Below are 20,808 nucleotides of genomic sequence, written 5' to 3'. Positions count from 1 at the left end.
TTCCTTCCAACAGATTGAAAATGGATTATCTTATAATAAAAGATCCTCGTATCTTATGGAAAAATTTGAAAGCTCGTTATGAGTGGATGCATTTAAGGCTACAAGATTTTAAATCAGTAAGTGATTATGATGGAAATCGAACACGAGGATTTCCATGAGCAGTGGAACGATCATTCCAAATTACAATCGTATATGAATTTTACAATTACAATCATAAATAGAAACATATGATTATGCAAAAAAAGACATAAATTACAGCATGCTATACATATGATCAAGGACAAGAGTAACACACTTTTGTCGACTCATCACAAAGCTCCTTGATCACGAACCTTGTTCACAACTACACAGCAACACACCAGGGGCCGAGAGTTGGGACGCAATCCCATGTTCTATCATATAGTTCTAGAATTGGAGGTTCATGTACTCTCCACCACGATCAGATCATAGTGTTTTTATCTTTTTACCTAACAAGTTTTGAACTTCAGCCTTATACTTCTTGAAATCGTCAAGGGCTTCAGACTTACATTGCATTAGGTAGAGATACCCGTACCTTGAATAATCATCTATGAAAGAGATGAAATATTTATACCCACCTCGAGCTCTAACATTCATCAGACCATAGAGGTTTGAATGCACAAGCTTCAAGGCTTCCTTGGCTCTATAACCTTTTCTAGTAAAAGTTCATTTGGTCATCTTGCCTTCGAGGCATGATTCATATACCGGCAAGGAGTTTTCTTCTAAACTCATTAGAAGTCCACTTTTCACCAACTTCTCAATCCTATTGAGGTTGATGTGACTTAATCTTAGATGCCAAAGATGGGCGTTTTCCTTAGGAGAAACCTTTGGTCTTTTAGCTGTTGTTGCCGTTGGTGACGTGAAATTAGCTGTAAAAAACTTAATGACTAAAATCATGTGGGACGCAATATGTGATGCATCTTAAGGTATGCGTTAATTATCATGCGTCGGTGGTCATGCGTTGGAGTGAACTATGTGTTAACGGATGTATGCGATGACCATGCGTTCCCTTCACAAGTTTTCTTACGCTCACGCCAAGTATAACGTGAACGCAAGTTTCTTGGGTGATCCGAGGTCGAACTCAGGGACTTATAGCTAGATGTATGTGGTGGTTTGAATAAAAGAATGATAGGGGTTTTAAGCTACCACCTACTCCTACTCCTAACTAATAGAAAATGCAATGAGAAGTATGAATGAGAGGTAGAGACACGACAACTGTTGACGTGAAGTAAATGGATGGAAAAATAGATAAAATATGGAGATGTCTTCATTGCAACCCTTAAGAGTGACCGCAAGGGCAACCTCAACCAAATTAGCAAGCTATGCGATCATGCTACACACACTTGGGCCTATTTTTAGGACGTATGCGGTGTGTATACAAAAGGGTCGAGACCGCATATAGCTACCATATCCTACTTCTTGGACGCAGTCATTGTCCTCTCTATAGGGTGCATACGCTGTGTAATAGCAAACGAAGCTTATTCCTAAGTCTCCATTCTTGCTTATGCAAACCTAATCTAGCTCTCTCGAGCATCGATTCTAACCTAGCTCTCTCAAATCTTAGGTTCTTTCTTTAGACTGTCTCTCGAGTAGCTCTAAAAGTGTGATGGACGCATACATAAGACAAGGTAACTGCAAAAGCCTGGTTGACGCAAGATTATTCCTATCTTTAGTGAACAATAGCTTACATTGCTTAATGCGACCAACCACTTACCATCTCGGGCAGTTAGTTGTTGCTGCCTTTACTCATAGACAAGCATTGCATCCGCCTATAGACAGGTGTTGCTACAACTTCACACTAAGAAAATAAGGTTTTCTTACACACTCGCACAACACACACCTCTCGGTGGTTTGCTACATGTTTCATATCTCCAATCCACATGACTAAGTATGCGATACTCTTGCAATCTCACTAAGTGATGCAATGAAAGTTAAGGATGCTAAGTAAAGAAAGATGGAGATGGAATCGAAGGAAACACAGAAATGCATTGAACACAACCCTCATAATTCTAAATAAAAGGCCTAAGATGACATGCATTTCTACATGTCATTAGCCGTACTGAACATTTCAGTATTAAACAAGGCTTTTATGACTAACGACCTTAGTACATATAAGTTACTTTCCATTGAACCATAACCAATCTCCGTTCCATTCTTGAAAATAAACACTTTATTCTCAGAAAAGGAAACGATATACCCCTGTTCAATGAGACAAGAAACCGAGATTAAGTTCCTCTTAATATGAGAAATTACAAAAACATTATCCAGTAACAGATAATGGTTCTTGTCAACAAATAACTTCAGCCTGCCTATAGCAACAGCTGAAACAACCTCACCAGTACTGACTCATAGAGTCATCTCTCCCTGTGGCAACGTTTACCAGGAATTGAATCCTTGGTTAGAGGAACTGACATGATTGGTAACATCTGAATCGAAGATCCAGATAGAATAATCATTCTCTACCAAACACGTTTCCAAGACTAATAAATCAGATTTATTGTCTTTCCTCCTCTTTTAGAGAGTAGTGGGATCAGTGTCAGAACAATGAACTCTACTGGTTTCGTCATCTATCCCTTTATGCTCGAAAAGTAAGTATTGACGTTCAAACAAATCTTGTAACGAGTCCATGATCTCACGTGCAATGACCATGTAATCAACCTTTTTAACCAAAACATCAGGTATGTTAGCCAAAATGTAAAGTCGGGCCAATGAATTAGCCTTCATCCATACCTCATATGCTTGCGAACACTTCGTGGTGCATCAAAGGTCAGGACTCGAGGACACTCCTCAACCATGACAAATTCGAGGTCGTTTGCCATGAAATACATTTTACACGATTCTTTTCACTATATGTAATCGATCATAGTAAAAGCACTAAATGGAAATACTAACGAGTTGCTGAAAAGAAAAACACATTGACATACGTTAGGTTTAAGCAAATACCCGTTGTAAAACAAAGCATCCAATAAGGTTTTAGCAAAACTAATATGAACCTCGTGTGACATCTAGTTTCGCAATGACAGTTAAAGGTTTAGGACAAAAGTCGCCGAAGGGAGGTCAATTATCCCTCCTCTGAATTGAGAAGTTCTCAACCAGTCATTAATACCAGAACAACTCTTGCTCCTATAACGACTAGCCATTCATGATAACTTGGCTGAAGAGATCAATTAACTTACTTAACAATCTCCGTAAGCGTGACCCGCCATTTTAGGCCCTAGAGATCCGCCCCAAAAAGCCAATCCGAAGGGAAAAAATCCGATTGGGGCAAAATCTAAAGCGACTTTATCCATTTTTGGAGTTCACCTTGATCTTGACCAAACTGTACAAAAAACCTATCCGAGGAGGGGACGTTCCCTATGGCACCACGGAGGAGATAACAAAATGATCTCATGGTGTGAACCAATGACAGAGACCATAGGATGTGTTGACACACCCTTCACCCATTTACTATAAATACTCTCTCCGTTCACCTTGATATTGACTCATGCAAACACCATCCGAAGGGGGATGCTCCTAGGACACCACGAGGCCAAACATGAATATCATGGTGTGAACATTCAAGGAGAAACATGAATGGAATCATAGACATATAAGATACATCTCTTCTTCCCACTGAGTATTTTATAACCTAGGGTTTAGTTTACTTAGAAAAAAACACGGCTAAGGATTTTAACTAAGTGGCTTTTTAGGTTTTCTCAAGAGTAACTTTTACCTTGGATAGTTAACAACTTTTGATCATCATCCATTAAACTTTTTAACGGAGTCTTTGACCAAATTGTCACATGCTTGTAGAAAATCTACCTAATTTACCTTTCCAGGTAGGTTCCCAGGTAGGGGTGTTACGTTTCCGTCAACTTAAGAACCCCAGCCTAGCCAGAACCCGCCTTAGACAAAAGGTCCCTTATAGATAGATTTAAAACAAATTTAATCTTTTATACCAATCAATTTAATCCTATTAAACCGATTTTAAAAGATTAATCTAGGTTACTAAACTCTTTAGAACCATTTGAACTTAGGTCTATCTTAATCTAATTTTAAAACCCTTTTAAAAAACTTAAGTTCACCTTAAGTCTGCATGCAACTCTTTCTTATTGATTTTAGTTCTAATTTCCTTTATAACACTTATAAGAGAAACAACCAAAACCACAATGCTAAGCTAACACATGCAAGACATTTATAACGATTATAAACAGCCTAAGTGTCATGATCAATGCATTGTTCATTCATTGCTACTTCTTTTATATAATACTTATACAAAACAACAATGAAACAAGCATAACATGCTGCCATTCACCCTTAGACTATAACACTTATAATAAAAGGATGATGATAATGCTCACTGCATGAAAAATGTAACTCTTATATTTCATGATGCAAGCGCATGCTTTCATGTAATTTCTTCATGCTAGATTATAACATGTATAATACATGATGCATGAATAATTGCACAACCTAAGGTGAGTTTTTAATCTATATGTCAAACTATATGTCAAACAATTTTCCATATAAACTCCCTACATCACATGTATAATAAATAAAATGTTGATGAACCGGGTAGAATTTCCTTAAATCCATAAAAATAAAGCTAACTATTACAAAACCAAGGAGTCACGGGTTCAAATAGGCGAACTGGGTCTTGAACCGCTAAGGCGAAGCAACGCATCTCCAACCATCGTATACCAAACTCCCCGCGATCGTCTACACAAAAGAACAAATGCTTCGCTCAATCGTTTACCAACGCTCCCAAAGCTAAACGATCGTTTAGCAATGATGGTGTACCTTTTACTAAGTGATGAAGGCCGAGGTACACGATCTCCTAGTGCGCTTCGCACAACGGCAGCCTTATGCGATCATCTAAACAACTACGATGCAGAAAAAAGCCATCACTTAAACGATCACTTAGCGAATGCCTTATTATCGTATATCGCGCGATCATGTAGGTAGTAACTAAGCGATGAGGCTTGCTAACTATACGATCATCTAGCGCGTGCCTTTTACTAAACGATGAGCATCACATGCTCCCACTACGATCGTCTACCTCCAGCGTCTACGCGATCGAGCAACCAACGCTATGCGATAGAGTAAACGATTTACCCGATCGTTTAGTAAATACTACACGATCATATAGAAAATCTACATGATCGCTTAGAAAAATACCAACAATCGCTTACCTTAGGCTACAAGATACGACCAACACTTGGTCTTCTTTCTCGTTGAGAACCGTATCTCCATGCATCGAAACTTCATCATGAACGACTTGACTAACTCAAACTCTTTGAATTACAGACTCGATTGCAAGTTAATTACGCCCAAAAACACAGGGGCCCTTACAAATTAATACTTTGTAATTGAAGAAAGCTTTAAACAAAGGCAATTAAACCCGAAAACATTCATCAACTCTATCCACAAATGCAGAAAACCCACCATGACTATAATAGAAGTTCATAACAGAATTGAAATTTGGAACATCAGAACAACCTGGCTCTAATACCAATTGAAGGAAATCGAACATGGGGATTTCCATGAGCAGTTGAAAGATCATTTCAAATTACAATCGTATATGAACTTTATAATTACAATCATAAACAGAAACATACAGTTATGCAAAAAAGACACAAATTACAGCATGCTATACATATGATCAAGGACAAGGGTAACACATATTTATCGACTCATAAAAAAGCTCCTTAATCACGAACGCTCGTCCAACACGACTGCTATACTGCAAGAACACCGCGCACTCAAACTCAGCGATCGCCTAGGTCACGAACACCCCGAACAACATGAATGGCCTCCACAGAACCTCGACAATGTCGAGTTGAGTATGCCACCACCAAGAAGACTACCTTGGTATTCTTGGTGTGAGAATCCAGAGGGTGGGCTCTGTGTGGACTTGGTTTAAGGTGGACAAATGGAGGAAATCACAATCTTGTAAACGATTGAGCAAGTGGGAAATGGAAGAACCTATTGTATAGGTCAATGCCCAATCGTTTAGGAAAAACTAAGCGATTGTCTAGCAAAAGCTATGTGATCGTTTAGCTCATCATTTAGCTGAGTGTCTGCCGCCTACTAACACTCCACGGTCGTTTAGCTAACTCCAAGCTATCACCTGTTAACACTCCACGATCAGTTAGCTAACTCCAAACTATCGCTTAGTAAATCCTATTTACTTGACAACTCTCCATGAGAATTTTTCCGAGATTGGAAATCTTAAATCAATAATTTTCAACCTTACTAAAATTAGGAAAACATTTTTCCTTTTATCTCACAATTACCATGAAATCACCAATAACCTCTCACTCAATTGGTTATCAGAGAAAAAGAGATAATTATCCAATAATTAATATTATTATAAATATAAATGATAACTAACTTACCATACTATATTTATAACCTATAGTTTTAATATTTCATCTCATGAAACATAGAAACCATATCTCTTTTTCTATTCCATGGGACTTAATGTAAATCTCATTTACATTAATCCTCCACTAGATGTATCTCATAAACCATACAGATCATATCATATACAATCGATATACCACTTGTCAATTTGAACATTTCAAATCGACACCAAGAACTGATCCTCAACTGAATCCATTGAGCTACCAAGGGGACCTTATGGACCTCTAGCTCGAAGCTCCAATGGTACATGAATAACTGACTAAACTCTTTAGTCATGAGATTCACTATCCGTTAACTACCAGACACTCCACTAAAGACCGACAACTGAACTCTCCTTACTACAGATATATTATGTGTCCATCTTAACCAATCAAAGTGCGACAACCCTTCACAGATCACTCGTAAGTACAGCTAGCCAATAACCGTTATGCCCCTATAGTTACATCTCTCCTTAAGTATCACTGAATCCTCTAATGAACATAAGTCGTAGTCCTACTATGATTGAGTTATCTCTTCCAAAGAGAAGCTTCGTGATCAATGAGTTTTGTTTATTGGATATGTAGTAGTTTATAACACTTACAAACCTCTATAAAGCGGGTCGTATCTGTTGTATCACCAGGATCAGGTATCCCACCTGAATTCTTATACTACAGACCTATTTATGTTAACACTTAAGGTATGTTCACTTGTATATCACATATACATGCTTAAGTTTACATAAGATAACCATGGAGCTTTGTTTATTGGATATGAGTAAATGCTAGAATGAAATAACAATTATTTTATTCATAAAACAATATGTATCATTACAAACAACGAGACTCCGGGAGAATTAGGACACCAATCCCAACAGATTACAATTCCGCATTATTTAAAATCAACTCGAAATTGTTGTTATGTGTAGAGAAAATTACTGATGTTGATATGTTAAAGAAAATATTTTCTACATTTCATGTCTTGAATATGCTCCTACAGCAACAATATTGAGATAAAGGTTTTAAACAACATTTTGAACCAATCTTATGTCTTCTTGTGGCCAAACAAAATAACGAGTTATTGATGAAAAACCACAAATCTCAACCAACTGCAACAACACCATTTCCTGAAGTGAATGTTGTGAATGTTAATAATCGTGGTCGTGATCGTGGTCGTTGTTGAGGTCGTGATCGTGTCAGAGGAAGAAATAATTATTATTTTTATGGTGGTCGTTCTAATCATTCAAATTTCTAAAGAATCATGCAAAATAGTGATCACAAAGGAAAAGCTCCACACGATAAGAGTTCAAAATGTGTTAAAAATAAATGCTTCCAATGCAAAATAACTCGGCATTATCATGTAGTTATCGTACGTCGAAACACTTAGCTGATCTTTATCAAGCATCCCTGAAGGAAAAAGAGAAAATTTTGGAAGTTATTAGGTTTTATGTCCTAAAACTCATAGATAGTAAAAGTTATCAATTGACCATCACCAATAAAGAGTTACAGATGTTAAATTAATAAATGTTATTGTTTGTATTGTTTTATATTTTGTCTTAATAACCCTAAATCAGGTAAACTAACACCAAGGCTATCTTATGAGTCTTGAACTGTATGTTAAGATATATAAGGATCAATCCAAAAGATATAGCCTAAAGGTTCTATAGTATTGGGATAAGGCTAGGTACCTTATCCTGGTAACACTATGAATATGGCCCACTTTGTATTTGATACAAATGTAATGATCCAACGCGTACGTGTAGGTGACATGCGGGTGGAGGTATCCTATACAATGAGTTTTCATAAGACTGGACATAAGGGAGAAGAAGGGCAAGGAGCTTGCTGAACAGGAGAAGAAGGAACAACGCAAGGTAAGGGAAAGGAAACAAAGGCAAGAGTCCCGCCTTGCGTTGATCAAAGAAAAGGGCAAAATAGTTGTAGAAAGTAGCAAACCCGCATTGGTTAAGGGGCGTCCATCGAAGAAGAGAGAAAACGATGATATGCTGATGGAGATGGGATTTTTCCCTGCACCAATGCCACTACCAGACCTGATTACAAGCATTATACTGGAGCACGGATGGGAAACATTTTACTAGTGCCCAGCCATCGTCATCCCAAAGGTAGTGCAAGACTTTTATAACGGACGGCTACATGGCACCAAGGATGTGGTGACCATAAAAGGGAAAATGATGCCTTTCAGCGCAAAAGATATCAATGAATTATACTTGATGAAGAGCAACCCAGATGCACTGGGTAATAAAATCATTGATGATCTTACTGAAGAGCAGATGGAAGATGCGCTGCAAACATTAACGCAACCGGGCACTAAGTGGACGGTTTCATTAAAAGGCATCAGAACCCTGACGTCCAAGACACTGCTTCTCAAGGCGCGGCTTTGGGTATATTTGGTAAAACGGCGACTCATCCTGACTTCCCATGACAAAATAATTTCGAGGGATCGAGTCATGGCCGCATATTGCATTACGCGCGACATTCCAATCGATGTGGGCCAGTTGATCGCAAGACAAATTCGAAGTTTTGTGGGACACATAAGAGGTCAATATTTCTTCGCATGGACTGTCTCAAGTTTATGCCTATCAATGGGTGTAGGCATTGAGGAAGAACCCATGCCTGAAGTTCATGGCCTCATAAACGTCAAGATTTTGAGGTTGTTCCTCAAAGATTCCCCACATTACCCCGAGCCCCTGAAGACCCCATCATTGATTAAATGCGCCGCAGCAACCCAAGCCAAAGAAACATGTCAAAGATAACAAAGGAAAAGGGAAAGTCCAAGACTCACCAATGCAAGAATCAGTACCTTTGGACCCTTTGCCTTGATAATTCGCCCTCCAAGCCCTCCCGCACAGCCTTCTTCGTCACTTCCCGAGCATTTCACCAATCTTCTTCTTGCCCCTGATTCTCCCACCGCATATCCAGTAGCTCCATCCTCACTTTCATCATCATCACCACAACACTTCCCTTCACCGCCGTATGTTGATGACCCACGCGATTTAGGTGAAGGCACTTCCGCTCAACCTTACAACGTCGATGGTGAAACATCGCAGGCAAAACCTACCATTTCCTCCTTAGCTACTGAACTACGCCGAGATGCGAACTCTTCTTGTCCAACAACCTACGGTTCTACTTGGTGCTGGCTTATTTACTCTTTCGAATAATCTAAGCTAAGGATGTTTTTACCAATTGTTCAAGTTGGTTTAAGCGTTTAAAATGAAGTTTTGCATAAAGTATAGATGCATTCAACATAGACAAGAAATAAACAATGGCAAAGTGTGATGAATCAAATATATGAATTTATAAAGAAGCAGATTGTCTTTACAAAAGCAATATTTAATCAGATGAAATGAGAAAAGTGATAAATGAAATGAAAAGAACTGAGTCAAGCCGCAGAGTACAATTTCTTGTATCTCTTTGGCTCAATTCTAGTTATGTACAATCACTTGTATAAGAGTTAGACGAAGTATCTCTCTCAAGCTCGGCTTCCTCCGCTCCTTGATCGGTGGTGATGGTGGTTCTCTTCCCTTATGCTCTTCTTGGCACCACAGCATAGCTTCTAACGATCTAACAATACGACTAAGCTAATACTGAGAGTGAGAACTTGAAATTTCTGAACTAAGAACTTTGAAGGGATTTCATCTATTTATAGGCGTTGGTCATCTCCAGCTTGGTGATGGGCAGCATTAAAGTCCATACCCTGGTCAGCCGCCTGACACTCAAAAGCTTTTCAGACGCCGCTTGCTGTAGGTGCCCATACTTGCAAGTGGTGATTTGACACAAACAACCTGAATCAATGAATCTTCTCTGCGTTGAATCCCTCCGACGCATGGCCCATACGTTAGAACTTTGCCTGCAACACTTCTTAATCATGCGTTAGCTTCTTGTTGAAATCCTGCAATATAATGCGTTAGTGCCGCAGTATTTTAGTAATAAACATTCTTTTGCATGAGTTTGCTAATGTTTTGAGTAATTCCATGCATTTCTTCTAAAAATGAGGAGAATTTATCATTAAAAACTTTAGTTGTTCCAACTTAAGAGCAAAAATAACTTGTATTTCTATAAGTTATCAACACCATCGCATACATCGCATGCATTCTAAAACTAGAAGCCATAGCATTTACATTGAGAGATGATTTGTTGTTGTATATATGTAGCATGATCGCATAACATGAACGCAATCCTAGGAAGTGTTAGATAAATCCCTTCTCAACCCATTCCCTCGCATACTCATCACATCTTTCGTACTATTAACTCTTTTCTCAACTCCGCCACATAAACTTTTTACTATAAACAACATACCAACCAATGCATTGATTTATTTGTTACTGCAAAGTAATCAAAGATTACCATCGCATTTTGTTTCCTTAGTCCCTGTGTTCGACCCTGGGCTTACCAGACAACTCAGTAGGATTTATACTTGGGTCTTGCTGAGAAAACTTGCATGCACAACGTATCTTCCACCACTGCATTCTACACCATTATTTCATCGCATTAACAACACGCATCAGAATGCTTGAAGTTTTTATAGATGCAATATTTCATTAATTCATAAAGAGTTATAGTATTAATAAAATATATCAAAATCTATAATCTAGATTGCATGCAAACATAGGTCCAAATTATTTTAAATTGTTTAAAATTGTCTTATGTTATTTCTAACAGATTAGGAATAGGTTAATCTTTTTAATTTGTTTTAATAGAATTAAAAATGAATTGCAATAAAAGATCAATAAAAGAATTGCCTATAAGGGACCTTTGTCTAAGGAAGGTTTTGTCTAAGAGCGGGTATTTAAGCTGACAGAAACGGAACACCTCCACTTGGGAATCGACCTAGAAGGTGAATTGGGAAAATATTTTATAAGTATGCAATAAATGATTTATTTTATTAAAAGAGTTTAATAAATGAAATCAAGTATTGTTAAATTATTCAATATAAATGTTATGTTAAGCAAATGTAGATGACTTAGATAAATTCATTAGTCGAGTTTTTACTAAGTATAATAAAATCCTAATAAAATATTAGAATATTTTAGTGGGAGGAAGTTGGTATATATAATATATCAAATTTTAGCTCTCACATCCCTATGAGTTCACAGCATGAGATTCATGCTCGGCTTCGTGTTGTCTTGGATCTGGCCTCTCTTTAGAAAGTGTTTTCATGGGTTAATAACAAGATGAATGGGGAAAGTGTTCATATTAAGTGAGAGAGGGACACGTGTCAACGTATCCCATCATCTCCTCCATTAGGTTGTATCATGAGTTTCCTATGGTCCGCCTGCGTGTCATCCAAGAGTGACCATCCCTTCGGAGGGTCTGATCATAGGGGTCAGAACAATGCAAACTCCAACAATGGATAGGGTTTCTTAGGTTAATCTTTAATAGTTATCTTTTCCTTCAGTAGCCTATTGAAGCATGCCTCTGGGATCCAAAAATGGAAGGGTCATACTTACGGGATAAATTAAGTTAGTTAATAAATCCTTGATCGAAACAATGGTAGCGAAAAAAAATATAGTAATATGAGTTATTCCAGTATTAGTGATTGGTTGAGATTGTCTCAATTCAGAGGAGGAGTAGCTGATCATCCTTTGGTGGCTATTGCTCTAAACCTCTGAAGTATCATTGCAAAAACTAAAATCAATAGTTTAATTAGGATGCTACGATTACATATGTTTTGCTAAATTGATTGTATAATTAAGTAATGGGTTATGATAAAGATAACTAATAAGGTCAATTGATTGTTATATGTTTCAGCATCTTCCACAATCATATATTTGCTTAAAATGAGAAATTAACCTGTGAAAACTATTCGATGTGAAAATCTAACCTGAATACAATTCTGCTTGTTGATGATATGCAATTTTTCTTGACGGAGGAATGTCCTCCAATCCCCGCTCAAAATGCATTTCAAGGGTTGAAGAATGCTTATGATTGTTGGACAAAGGCTAATGACAAGGCCCGAGTCTACATCTTGACAAGTCTGTCCTACGTTCTTACCAAGAAGCATGAGGCCATGATGACTGCACATCAGATCATGGAGTCCCTCCAGGAGATGTTTGGACAACCGAATGCTCAAATTTGGCATAAGGCCCTCAAGTACATTTACAATGTGCGCATCAAAAAGAGCCAATCAGTGCTAGAACCTATTCTCAACCTAATGATCCATTTCAACGTCGTCAAAATGAATGGTGTGGTCATAAACGAGTAGAGTCAAGTGTCTTATTTTGGAATCTCTTCCGAAGAGTTTTCTTCAATTTTGCAGCAATGCAATAATGAACAAAATACAGTACACTATGACTACCCTTCTGAATGAGTTACAGACTTTTCAATCCCACATGAAAGGTAAGAGACCAGAAGAAGGAGAGGCAAATGTTGCCTATTCCAAAAAGTTCCATAAGGGTTCATCCTCTGGAACTAAGTTTGTTCCTTCAACTTCTGGTATTAAAAGGATCCAGAAAAAGAAATGAAGGAAGGGAAAGACTTCTGCTACTAGCAAAGGCAAGGGCAAAGATAAGGTTGACAAGAGCAAATGTTTCCATTGTAATGTGGATGGTCATTGAAAATGCAATTGTCCCAAGCACCTTGCTGAGAAGAAGATAGAGAAGGAACGTAAATATAATTTACTAGTCCTGTTAACTTGTTTAGTGGAAAATGACTATGATGCCTGAATGCTTGATTCATGAGCCACTAATCACGTCTGTTCTTCTTTGCAGGGAATTAGTTCCTTCCACCAGCTAGATGAAGGTGAAATGACGCTCAACGTTGGAACGAGAGATGCCATTTCAGCTCGTGCAGTGGGAGCTGCTAAGTTTTCTTTTGGAAATAGATTTTTATTTTTAGAAAATGTATACATTGTTTCCCAAAATGAAGAAGAACCTTGTTTCTATTTCTTATTTAATTAAACAATCATACTCAGTTTCTTTTAATTCAAATGAAGTGTTCATTATGAAAAATGGTGTGACTATTTGTTCAGCTAAACTAGAAGACAACTTATATGTGTTAAGAGTAACTGAATCAAAAGCAATTTTAAATCTTGAGATGTTTAAAACTGCTAATACTCAAACTAAAAGGAGAAGAATTTCTCCAAGTAACAATAATACATACATTTGGCATTTGAGATTTGGCCACATAAATCTTGATAAAATCGGGAGATTGGTAAATAATGGACTTCTAAGTAAGTTAGAAGATGATTCATTACCTCTATTGGGGTTGATGCCCTAAACTCTCGTTGGGTCCTGTAATTTGTAAACAAAGTTTTGAACAAATGCTTGTGATGTAATAATATATGATATTTTCTTCACTTTTGTCTATAGAACATTGAATGTTTTAATTGTTTTACCACAAACCAATAAACTAAGATCCCTGATTGTCGTTGTAACTTAAGCATGTATGTGGAGACATACAGGTGGAACATGTCTTAAGTGATAACCAAAATGGTCTGTAGTATATGGATATAGGAGCGAAACCTTATCCTGGTAACACTACGGATGCGGCCCGCCTTGTAGAATAGATACAAGTGTTGTGACTTGCTATAAATGGTCTGATCCTAATCATTCATGTAGAGACATGCGAGCGGGGGCGTCCTATACAAAGGAGTTTGTATAAAACTAGACTATGAAGTGTTATAGTCTCGTTATATAACGTCCTACATGACAGAGACTTCGCTTCACTAGGATGACCATAGGTAACATGACCTCAATCCTGAGTAAGTTGGGAACTTCTGCCTTTGAGGGCAGTCCTTTAATTTGCACGAGTGTGAGTGGTCAAATTGCCGACTCAAACTTACCACTTTGGGGATTTATCTGATTTGGGAGTTGGGAACTCAGCTACACAAGATCAAATTCACTCCTTCCCCGAAGCAGAGGTAAGTAGAAAGATTGTTCCCTTAAGGGCTGATTCCGGGGCTTGAACAATGTGGCACCACACACCTTCCCATGGCTCGAGAGATGTCCACATATAGTAGGACTATGTTGTATTATTCATTACAGCGATCAGTGGTACTTAAGGAGTTAGATGTAACTATAGGGGAAAAATGGTAAATTGGCCCAACTGTACTTACGAGCATCTGTGAAGGGTTATCGTACTGTTGATTGGTTATATCCGATGGACACAGAAATATATCTATGGTGAGAATAGTGCAGTTTTCGGTCTTTAGTGGAATGCCTGGTAGTTAACAGATGGGGGATCTCGTGGTTAAATAGTTTAGTCAGCTATTCACATACCGTTGGAGCTTCGAGCCATAGGTCCATAAGGCCCCCTTAGTAGTTTGATGGATTCAAGTTGAGAATCAGTTTTTGGGTCAGTTTGTAGTGTTCAAATTGACAAGAGGGAGTTCGATTATATATGATATGATTGAACTGGTCAATTATATATGATATGGTTGACATGATGTATAAGATACATTAATTGGCTGAAAATAATATAAATATGATTTATATCTAGTGGAGGAGAAAAAAACCATAGTTTATATGTTGCATTTGATGTGATATAAAACTATAGGTTATAAATATAATAAGATTATATTTATTTTTTAATTTAACAATTATGGGATAATTTTGCTGGCTTTTTCTTCGTAACCGAATGAGTTAGTGGGAGGTTGCATTCAATTTTCGTAACTGAAGGATAAAATGAAAACTGTTTTCATTTTGCAAAGAATCAGATATTCGCTCACCGAATTGTGTATACTATCTATCGCATAGCAAACTGAGAGCATACATGATAGCTCAACGTTTCTAAACGATCGTATACATGTGTGAATTTTCCTAAACGATCGCATAGAAATTACTAAACAATCGTCTAGCTCTTTTGTACGCGATCGTGCGTCCGAGCGTTTACTAAACAATCGTCTATACGATCTTGCCTCTTTTACTGCACGATCGTGTACCTCTACATAAACGATCAAACATCGCCTATGAAGGATGTCATATCGAGAGTTCCATGAGCGGGCTTAGATCGCTCCGATTTCACAGTGATCGAAGCACAATAGATATACATTCAACACATATAGTTATACATATAAACTTAATTATTGGCATGCTCAGAATACAGTAATACACAAGGAAAAAGGTTCATACCAGTTGAAGACTCTCTTTGCGCTTCTGAACTCAATGCAGCAGAAAACCTCCCATCGATCTACCAACACCTGGCGAGTATGTCGACTGCAATAGCACGATCAGAACGTACACGAACAATGTAGCAGAGACGACACCACCACAAGAGAAACTCGGGTATTCTCGGAGTCAAAAACCCAAAGAGTGGGCTCTAGTGAGTTTGGTAGAGGACGGAGGAGAACACGTCGTGTAGACGATAAGCAAGTGGGAGATGAAAACTTACTATCGTATAGCGGAAGTGCTTATCACATAGAGGAGCTACACGATCGTGTAGGATTTGCTGAACGATCATTTAGGAAAAGGTATACGAGTCGTTTACTAAATCGGCACACTATACGACATTTAGAGAAGCTATCCGATCGTCTAGGCGACAGTGTTTGATCGTTTAGGCGCGAGGTATACGATCGTTTAAATGGAGAACGCTATTGCATAGGCCTCTCAAGTGATCGATCACCAACGCATGCTTCACGAATTCTTTTGGGCACGGGCGACAATCGATTGCACGATTATGAAGAATGAAAAATGATTTTCATTTTCTTTACCTGCCATTACCATAACCATCGCAGCCCCACTTCCCACATCCGAACGTGGACAATTAGTTATATCATATAATTAATTAATTAATTAATTAATTAATACATACAATTATATTATATATATCCTATAGTTTGATATCACATATCTACTATAGTATTTTCTCCTCTACTTAAATAATATCATATTTATATCTAATTTCCTCCAAATTAATGTATCCCATACATTTAGCGAATTATATCATATATAATAACTATGTCCAGTTATATCATATATAATTGAACTTCCTCTTGTCAATTTGAACATTTCAAATTAAACCCAAACAACTGGTTCTCTGACATTACTCGAAGCTCCAACAGTAGTGTGAATAGCTTGACTAAATCTTTAGTCACCGAGATCCACCATCTGTTAACTGTCAGTGATTCCACTAAAGACCATTAGCTGAAACTCTTCTTACCATAGATATATTTCTTGTGTCCATCGGATATAACCAATCATGAATACGATGACTTCACAGATGCTCGTAAGTATAACTAGGCCAATTTACCATTTTGCCCCTATAGTTACATCTCTTCCTTAAGTACCACTGATTCTTCTAATGACAATAAACATAGTCCAACTATGTGTGAACATATCTCGGGCCAGAGAGAAGGTGTGTGGCGCAACATTGTTCAAGCCGGAATCAGCCTTAAGGAGTCATCTATCTACTTACCCTGCCTAGGGAAGGAGTGAATCATCTTGTGCTAGCTGAGTTCCCAACTCCCAAATCAGACGAATCCCAAAATGGTAGGTTTGATCGGCGACCTGGCCATTGTGCCATACAAATCAAAGGACCGCCCTCAATGGCAGGAGTTCCCAACTCACTCAGATTGATTGTAGCATGTTACCTATGGTCATCCTAGTGAAGTGAAGTCTCTGTCATGAACGGTGTTATATAACGAGACATAACACTTCGTGTCAGTCTTATACAAACTCTTTTGTATAGGACGCCCCCACTCGCATTCCCCACACGAATGATCAAGATTAGATCATCTGGGAAAGTCACAACACTTGTGACCTTCCACAAAGCAGGCCGCGTCCGTAGCATTACCAGATAAGGTTTTCCCTCTTCTATCCATATACTATAGACCATTTTGGTTATCACTCAATACATGATCCACTTATATGTCACTACATACATGCTTGAGTCACATACAGATAACCAGAGATTTTATGTTTATTGGTTTGTGGTAAAGTAAATAAAACAATTAACCAAGCAAAACAACAAGATGTGAAGTAAATATCATATATTAACAATCACCAGTGTTCGTATATACTGTTTACAAACTACAGGACACGAGACTTTAGGGCATCAACCCTAACAGTCTATACGATAGACACCCGATATCTCCCACTTGCTTGGTCGTGGTAAATGATCGTCTCATCCTTCTTCCCTCTACCAAATCCAACAGAGCCCACACCTCCTAGATTCTCACTCCGAGAATACTGAGGGTTCCGAGTGGTGGTGTCTTCCTTACTGTCGTGTTCGTGAGGAGTTCGTTCGTGGGTAGACGATAGTGATTTGATGGACGACTGGTTTGGACGATCTAAGCAAGATCTAGATTGGTTTCTTGGAAGAGAGCGAGATTTCTGTGAAGAAGAGTTCTTCAACTAGTATATATTTCGTTCTCTTTGTAGTTTAAAGTTTCAAATCATGCCTGTAATTTGTTGTTAATGCATAACTTGTATGTTTGAATGTGAATGTGTTAATTCTGTCACAATGAGTTTGGAACGATCTTGCTTCCACTCAGAGGTACTCTTTGATAAGAGTTCCTTCAATTGGTATCAGAGCCATGTTCTGATATTCCAAATTCATTGATGCAAAGAATAACAATTACTTTCTCGGTGGGTAAACCATGTCTACATTTTGTTTAAGCATTAAATTATGTTTGTATATGTGGATTAGTGGAGTTTCTGGGATGAAGCCTCTGGTTATTTAAATTCTGTTACATTTGAAGTTAATTATAAGGGCCCCTGCGTTTTTGGGCGTATTAACTTGCTATTGAGTTTGTAAATTCAAAGTGTTTGAGTCGTTGAGTCGTTCGTGCTGAGGCTTCGAGGTAAGAAGTTGCTGTTCTTCGAGGATGAAGACAACCAAGCGTTGGTCGGGTCGTGTAAACGATTGGGTAAACGATCGTAGAGTATTAGATACTCGGGAGTAGGTTGACGCGCGCGCACTAGAAGATCATGTAGCTCAGCAAGCTTCATCGCTTAGTTCTGACTACATGATCACAAAGTAAAAAGTTTACTATGCGCTTGTTATGTGATCATCTAGACGATCATGCTTCACAGCAACGTCGTCGTCTAAACGATCGTTTAGACTCACGTGTTTTGTCTTGTGCGCTAAATGATTAAGTACCTCATGCTTCATCACATAGTTATTGGTACTCAATCGTAGCTAAACGATCGTGTATACCCGACTGCATTTACTAAACGATGGGAGCTTCACCTGAGCGGTTCAAGACCCGGTTCACCTGTGAACCGGTTTGCTCGATCGAAAATGTAATAGATAGAATTTTTATTTCCGTTTTTAAGGCAGTTTAACCCAGTCCATTAATCTTTGTGAATGTACATAGGATGTATGTTTATTTATATGTCATATGGTATATCATATAGAAGAAATCCCACCTTAGGTTATGCATTGGTCATGCATCATCTCTTTACTATAAGTGTTATGATTTAGAAAAGCATGATTTAAATTACATAAGAGCATGCTTATGCATCATATAACATAAGAGTTATATTTATGCATGCATAAAACATAGACATGCATCATCTTTATATTATAAGTGTTATAGTATAAGGGTGTATGGAAGCATGTTTGCTTGGTTCATTACATGTATATAAATGTTATGTATAGTAATGAATGGACATTGCATGAAGCATGACACATAGGTTAAATTTATAAGTGTTATAGATACCTAGTTATGTGGCAATGTGTATGGTTTTAGTTGTTTCTTTTATAAAGGTTATAAGGAAATTAGAACTAAAATCTATAAGAAAGACATGCATGCGAACTTAGGTTAGAATCATGGTTTTAAAAGTATTTTAAAACTTGGTGGAGATAGACCTAAGATTACGGTTCTAATATGATTAGTAACCTAGGCTTTAATCTTTTAATCAGTTTAATAGGATTAAATTGACTAATAAAAGGTTAAAGTGTAGCAAATCTATCTATAAGGGACCTTTTGTCTAAGGTGGGTTCTGTATAGGCTGGGGTATTTAAGGTAACAGAAACGGAACACCCCTACCTGGGAACCTACCTGGAAAGGTGAATTAGATAGATTTGATGCATGCATGCAAATTTGAGGACAGTTCATTAAAGAGTTTAATGTGACTACTTGAACTTGTTTAATTTCAAAGACAATAGTTGTTTTTGGGCAAATTAAACTAACTTAGATTAAAATCAGTAGCCAGATGGTCTAAGTAAATGAACCCTTAGGTAGAACATTCAGTGGGAAGTACTTGGTGAAGGAACTCTTAATGAAGAGCATCCATGAGCATGTTCGGATCTTTCTGATTTCATTGTGACCGAAATACAACATATACATTCTAACAGATAGTTATGCAAATTAACACTAATTAACGGCATGCTTTGATAAATAAAACACAAGGGAAGAGTTCTCATACCAGTTGAAGACTCTCTTCAAACATCGAACTCAAAGCAACGGAAGAATCTCTACATGAACTCTATCGCCCAGCAAAATAGTTGGCTACGACAATACGATCGTCTACACGAAAAGCAACAACACGAACAAGCACGAACAAGTAAGCAGCAAGGACGACACCACCAGTTGGAACCTTTGGTATTCTCGGAGTGAGAATCCAAAGTGTGGTCTTTGGTGAATGTGGTAGAGGTAGGAGGAAAGATAGGTCGTGTAGAAGATAAGCAAGTGGAAGAGATGAAGACAGTTATTGTATAGCAGGGATGTTTATCGTTTAGACAAAGCTACACGATAATGTAGATTTTACTAAGCGATCGTCTAGTAAAATGTATACGATTGTTTAGAAAATGCAGCACGTTATGCGATCGTTTAGGAAAGCTAAGCAATCATTTAAGGAAAGGCGTGCGATTGTTTAGACACTGATATGCAATTGTTTAGATGATGAGACTCTATCGTATAGGCTCTCAAGCTAGGCGATCGTTTACGTTTCCATACCGATTGCGAATTTTAGAACTTTTTGCAAAATGAAACCAATTTTCATTTTATTCATCGGTTACCATAACCGAATACGGCTGCTTCTGCTAACGCTCGACTGAGGAGAATAATACAGCCAATTATCTCATAATTAACCAATTTAATAATAAATGAATATAATCATATTATATTCTTACCCTATAGTTTGATATCACATATCTACTACAGTAATTTCTCCTCCACTTGATATAAATCATATTTATATCTAATTTCCTCCAAAATAATGTATCTCATACATTTAGCCAATCATATCATATATAATTAACCAGACCAATTATATCATATATAATCAAACTCCCTCTTGTCAATTTGAACATTTCAAACTGACCCAAATACTGATTCTCGACTTTATCCAAGCTACCTAGGGGACATAGTGGACCTGTGACTCGAAGCTCCAACAGTACATGAATAGCTGACTAAACTCTTTAGCCACGAGATCCACCATTCGTTAACAGGCATTCCACTAAAGACAAAAAACTGAACTCTTCTTACCACAGATATATTTTTGTGTCCATC

Source organism: Benincasa hispida, chromosome 5 (assembly GCF_009727055.1).
Source record: "Benincasa hispida cultivar B227 chromosome 5, ASM972705v1, whole genome shotgun sequence".
Taxonomy (NCBI): Eukaryota; Viridiplantae; Streptophyta; class Magnoliopsida; order Cucurbitales; family Cucurbitaceae; genus Benincasa; species Benincasa hispida.
This window is presented reverse-complemented; position numbering follows the sequence as displayed.